This window comes from Onychomys torridus, chromosome 1 (assembly GCF_903995425.1).
Source record: "Onychomys torridus chromosome 1, mOncTor1.1, whole genome shotgun sequence".
NCBI classification, from domain to species: Eukaryota; Metazoa; Chordata; class Mammalia; order Rodentia; family Cricetidae; genus Onychomys; species Onychomys torridus.
The window spans coordinates 15,273,896-15,280,755 of record NC_050443.1 but is presented as its reverse complement, the minus strand read 5'-3'; positions in this window follow the sequence as shown (position 1 = coordinate 15,280,755).

The window sequence follows — 6,860 nt, the reverse complement described above, 5'->3', positions numbered from 1 at the left end:
TTCCAATGGATGTTGTTACTAATTTGTGTGTGTGGGATATGCTGGAGATCAAAACAAGGGCCCTATGCATGCTAGGCAAGCACTCACTGTGGGATTATAGGCAGGTGCTCTACCACTGAGCCACGCCCCAGCCCCTCACTGGGGGATTCTAGGCAGGGCCTCTACCACTGAGCCACATCCCAGCCCCTCACTGGGGGATTCTAGGCAGGTGCTCTACCACTGAGCCACACCCCAGCCCCTCACTGGGGGATTCTAGGCAGGGCCTCTACCACTGAGCCACATCCCAGCCCCTCACTGGGGGATTCTAGGCAGGGGCTCTACCACTGAGCCACACCTCCAGCCCCTCACTGGGGGATTCTAGGCAGGTGCTCCACCACTGATCCACATCCCAGCCCCTCATTGGAGGATGCTAGGCAAAAGCTCTAGCCTTGAGCCATACCCACAGCTGATACTTATTTTGAGATAATCAGATACAGAAATAATCAGACTTAGTCCTCTGTTAGCTTTCAGTCCAATGAGGAAAACGATCTTTCATCAGCCAAAGACATGGCCAGACCCTTCAGGGTTATGACATAGTAAGCCTTGAAGGTGTGGGTACCCAGAAATGAGGCTGACTGTATCTGGACATCAGACAAGACTTCTTAGTACCCAGAACTTGTAAATTCTCTGGTGCTCCTAGCAGGCATCGGGAAAAAGAGATTCACCAGTGCCTCCATCTCCAAGAACGGTACAGAATGAACTAGTTCACCCTACTCTTCTCCCAGGAATTAATGTTTTCAATGGTAACAAATGGAATGTCCTCAGGAGAGCTGCAGCACATGTCCTACATTCTATCAGGGCAGGACAACAGAGCACCACCAAGTGAGTCCTGGAGAAAGTGTCTTCCCTGCAGAGCTGGAGAACATTGAAAGTGACCCCAGTCCTGCTCCTATGTCCTTTATCTTCCTTAAGAGTCACCTTTTAAGGGCACAGCACGTCAAATCTGCAAGTATTGCTTGTTTAAACTGTAAGGCAAATGGCTTTACCCTGGAATTATGCTGCCAAGCATTCCAGTCTGTAGTGTTTAAGACCCCTGAGGGAGATGGCAGGATGTGCCCCATGAGTAGCAGCTGTCATTTGATGCTGCTGCCTGTCACAATGTGTGGATTCTGCTGAAGGTGAAGATGAAGATCATAAAATCATATTTCTAGGCACTCATCACATATCACCACTTTACCTTGCATCATTAGCATAATTCTCAAAACAGTTCTTTAGAGCAGAAAAGAGAAGCACAGAATGGGCAAGTAATTACCTTGAAGTTATAGCTCTACCAGCTAGAGGAACTGACATTTAAACTATGTCAAATTGAGCACTAGAGTTCACACTCAACCAATTGAGGACTCATCTAAGTTATCTTTAGGACACATTCTGGGACTGGGATGTGGCTCAGTGTAGAGCCCCTGCCTAGAATCCCTCAATAAAGGGCTGGGGGTGTGGCTCAGTGGTAGAGCCCCTGCCTAGAATCCCCAGTGAGGGGCTGGGGGGTGTGGCTCAGTGGTAGAGCCCCTGCCTAGAATCCCCCAGTGAGGGCTGGGGTGTGACTCAGTGGTAGAGCCCCTGCCTAGAATCCCCCAGTGAGGGGCTGGGGTGTGGCTCAGTGGTAGAGCCCCTGCCTAGAATCCCCCAGTGAGGGGCTGGGGTGTGGCTCAGTGGTAGAGCCCCTGCCTAGAATCCCCCAGTGAGGGGCTGGGGGTGTGGCTCAGGGATACAGTGCTTCCATGTCAGGACCCTCACCACTATCTTGAGCACTGTGTAATAGACAAATCCAGAAAACAAACAAACCAACAAAACAACAGTGTAGATTATCATATTGAACATCATCTTTTCAAGATGTCAGTAGAAAAAATAAATAGACAGTTGTGGGTAAGATAGAGAAGCTACTGGCCCAAGAGCATATAGCTGTTAGCTGGAAGACCTCAGGATGTTTTCTTTTCCCTATGTGTGGATGACTGAGTAGCTCGGTTGCTTTTGTTTTTCTTTCTGAGAGAGTTCTGGCATGTAGTTCAGGCTGATCCGGAACTCACAACCCTCCAGCTCTAACATGCTCAGTACTGAGATCACAGGTGTGTATCACTGCCTCCAGATACAGATTGTGGCTATTTTTTCTTTCATTTATCTATCTATCTATCTATTTATCTATCTATCTATCTATCTATCTATCTATCTATCTATCTATCATCTATTTAGCAACCTATCTATCTATGATCTCTCTCTCATCTTCTATCAATCAATCAGTCTATTATCTATCATCTATCTATCTATCATCTATCTCTCTATCTATCTCTCTATCTATCTATCTATCTACCTACCTACCTACCTATCTACTATCTATCTATCTATCTATCTATCATCTATCATCTACCATTTATTTATTCTTGGTAATTCCATACATGAGCACACAATACACTCATACTTCCCACTCCAATTCCTCCCATTCTGCATCCTTCTTCCAACTTCATGTCTTCTTTTTATTTTTGAATAATTTATTTTATTTTATTTTTTTATTTTTAATTTTATTTTTCTAATGTTTTTCTTCTTTTTTATTATAATTATATTTGTGTTTTAATTTTACACATCAGCCATGGGTTCCCCTGTCCTCCCCCCTCCCGACCTCACCCTCCCTTCCCCCCTTTCCCTCTCCTCCATTCCCATCTCCTCCAGGGCCAAGACTCCCCTGGGGATTCATTTAAACCTGGTAGATTCAGTACAGGCAGGTCCAGTTCCCTCCTTCCAGGCTGAGCAAAGTGTCCCTGTGTAAGCCCAAGGTTCCAAACAGCCAGCTCATGCACTAAGAACAGGTCCTGGTCCCACAGCCTGGGTGCCTCCCAAACAGTTCAAGCTATTCAATTGTCTCACTTAAACAGATTATTTTATTTTAAATCACATACATCTGTGTATGTGCAGGTGCAGTGGGCCCAGATGCCAGAAGAGGGCACTCAATCTCCTGGAGCTGAATTTACCAGTCATGTGAGTTGCCTGACACAGTTCTGGGAATCAAACTCAGCTCATCTGCAAGAACAGTGAGTTCTTGACTGCTGAGCCATCTCTCCAGCACCCTCCATCTTAAAGACCATCACCTACAGTTAGTGTTGTCTGTATGTGTATGGGTTTTGGGCCATTTACTCAGCATGGGCGTCTTACTATGGGCCACATTTTTTTTTTTTTTAAAGCTGAGAATCGAACCCCAGGCCTTGCACTTGCTAGGCAAGCGCTCTACCACTGAGCTAAATTCCCAACCCGGGCCACATTGTTGAGGACAACCAAGCCTTCCTTAGCAGCAAGCACCTGCCACAAATTCTTCAGTTAGAGTACTCCCTTGCAAAGGCTGGAGTGCTGGCTGCCTCGATCTCATATAGGTGTCGTGCATGCAGTCAAAAAGTGCTTTGGTTTCCTGAGTGTGATGTTCTAGTTATATACAGCATTTATTGTTTTGCAGGTGTCCTCTCCAAATTCTCACTCTTAAAGCATTTCTGCTTCTCCTTCTGCATGTTCTTTGAGCCTTGAGAAAGGGTGTGGGTATGATGCAGACATCTCAGTTAGGGCTGAACACTCTATAGTCCCTTGTTCTCTGCCCTTCTACCAGTTGAGAATCTCTGTATTAACTGCCATTTAATTCTTGAAGACACTTCTCTGATGAGGGGTAAGAGATGCATTAATCTATGGGCAGAAGGATGAGATTTTGGAAAATGATTTTATACAATGCACCTTTAGCAAAAATATTCACAGTAGCTTACCTCCCAGTGCTGATGACCTTCCCAGCCAAAGATTTTTGGCTAGGTCTACAGCACCAGGCATAGTTTCCCTCTTGTAGAATGTGTCTCAAGTTCAATTAGAAGGCAGTTAGTTCTCACCATAACATTCATGTCCTTATTGCACCAATATCTGGCTAGGCCAATCATTATTGTAGCTTCACAGTTTACAGCTAGGTAAGACTACTGATGATCTTTTACCCCTAGCAGCCTGTATGGCACCTTCTAGTACTCTGAAAACCAGCAAGGAGTAAGCTTCCTGGTTCAGGTTAATGCCAGTTACACAGGGGCCATTATAAAACTACACCAATTTCAAGTCTTATTGCCAAATGCAGTAGTATTACATGATAACTGTTTGTTCCCCTACCATAAACACCTTGGGTTTTGAAGGCTTAAGTTCAAGACAGAGAATAGAAAGAAGATGAGGGATTGATGTGTGTGTGTGTGTGTGTGTGTGTGTGTGTGTGTGTGTGTGTGTGTGTTAGGAAGAGTGAGCATATACTATGATGAGCAAGAAGTTATTACTAATGTCCTGCCAAGAGAACAAGAAAGATTCACTATTAGTGTAGACTGGGGGTCGAGTGTGAGTCCAGAAGGTTGTATTTATGAGGGTGAGAAGGTGGCTGTTACAGGCTCAAATTTGCTCTTAGATCTTCTAGCATGAGCATCAGGTGGAATGTGCAGTTAGTGATAGTTGGGTTTGTTCTCAGCTTATCCTGGAGGAGCCCATGTGGGCTTAGGAAGCACTGATGGTCGGGTCATCAGAGTTGCCTGCAGACTCAGAGACATGTCAGGTTAGCAGGCCAAGTGGTGGTAGATGCTGAAAGTATTCCAGACCTCTGGATTCTGAGATCTTCAGGGAGGGGCAAAGGGCAGAGGCAGACACAGGAAGCTGTTTGTGGGATTGGGGTGGAGAGGGGTTGAGTGAGTACAACATGGCAAGTATTGGTCCAGCAAATGCTGCTATCTGGCCAGCGCCTGAGATGCTGTTTGTCCTGGGCTCCTGCTGTCCTCTCTGCCCTCTTGAATAAGAAGGAAGAAGCAGCTGGGGGAATTTGTTTCTCAATGCAGGTGTCAGGAGTAAAGGTTCACTGTCTCCCATGATCCTCCAAAGGAGGACACAGCATTAGGAGGGAGCAGAGAGTTGGGAGACAGAGAGGTGCTCTTGGCCTTGCTGGTTTCCATATCAAAGCGGGGGCAGCCCATGGTTTCACTTTACACAGGGCACTGTTTGGGTCGGCAGTGTCCTGGGACATCTAGGATGAGAGAGTTGTGAACTCAGGAAATCCTTTCTCTTTGCTGGCCCCAGTGTCCCATGTGGCTGGATGGACATTATCAGATGAATGGTTGAGGCTAGGGTTAGGATCTTAATCTGCAGATGTTGTGGCATGGCCCTGAAAAGGTGACATTATTGTCTGAGCTTTATGGGACCAGTGACATCTTCTTTCAGGCAATTTCAGTGGAGCATGTACTAGTAAGGGCATGAAAGTTACCCACAACAGATGTGCTTAGTAAACAGTGGCTGCTTTATATTTGTAGCTAGTGGAGTTTACTAATGTGAAGCTGGCAGGGATTTTCTTCATGGTCTCCCCTGGCTTTCACCTCCTCTAGTTTAACTATCCCAAAGTCTCTCCTTTGGGGAGGTGAGAAAGAAGAGGTGGGTAGTTCCAGAAGGACTCACTCCCCATCCTCCTTCACGCAGACCAGGCTGCTTCACTGCATTTGAGGGCAGGAAGCTTTCCTTCCCCATGGGAGACAGAAAGACAGAAAGGAAGACTGGACACCACAGGGATCAAGAGGGGGTTCTAGAGGAGGGAAGAAGACCAGCAGGTGTGGGGAAGGGGAGGACAGAGAGATGCAAGGCCGTGCAGGTGAATATGGTGAATGTGGGATATGAAAGGCTTCGAGTCTTCATGAAACTAGAAACTATGTGCAGTTACTTACACCAGCTCACAGGATATGAAGCTGAGGAGGCATTGGCAGCTGAGAGCTGCTGGGAAGGAGAGAGCTGTGTTCTTTAAGGGGCTGGCTCGCTATGTTGACCATGCTCCAGAGAATACCTACTCATCCAAGAGTATATGGGAAGCACCAAGTGAACGTGGATGGCTTAGAGGTTAAGAACACTTGTGGCCCTAGACGAGGACCTGGGTTCCACTCTCAGCATCCACACGGTGTCTCACAACTGTCTGCAATCCTCTTCCAGGGGCTCCAACTCCTTCTTGGGACCTCAGTGGGCCCCAGGAATGTGCATGGTGTGTATTCATACTTGCAGGCAAAACACTCATCACATAAAACAATAGGATAAAAAGTGTTGAAAGAGGACACAGGGAGAGCTGAACGGGTAGGAGAGCTGGTGTGGATCTGGATAGTTTGGGAGAAAAGAATAAATAAGATAAACATATTTGAAATAATCAAAGGACAAATACAAATATGTGCAGCTCAAAGAATATGAAAAAAATAAAGACTGAGTATAAGAAGTAAATAATGTTATCAACAGTGAAGCCCAGAGAGCTAGAGAGAAACAGAGACATGAGCAGAGGCCGATGTTGGTAGGCAGTTACTGACATACACAGGAGTGGAGAGTCAGACGTGAGAGCGTGAGATGAGCTGGCCATAGTCATCAAGAGATGCTACAGACAGGAAATCAGAGATCTCCGCTTTTTCTCCTCGTTCTTGTCCCCCCCTTCCCTTCACTCATGTCTCCTCTCTGTCTCACTCTCTGTGTTCATCTCTGTTTCCAGCACTGCATTTCTGATTCCACTTACTCTGCTGCTGCTCATGGCAGTGCCCCTATGGCTGTCCACTCTGTGCCTCAAGAGTCCAGTGGAGCTTATGTTCAGGACCCAACAGGTGGTCTCACCCTGCCCCAACCAGCATCTGAACAGCAGGGAACTGTCCAGGGCCCCAGTGGCTGAGCTCAAAGATGCAGCATGCAGACAATTGGGGCAGCCCAGGGATGAGTTCTCTACCTCCTTCATTTCTCCAGAGTTGGAGATGATGTCAGTGACAGATGATGTCCTGAATAGAGACTCACTGATCACTCCTTCACAGCTGTCCAATAAGAGCTGTGCA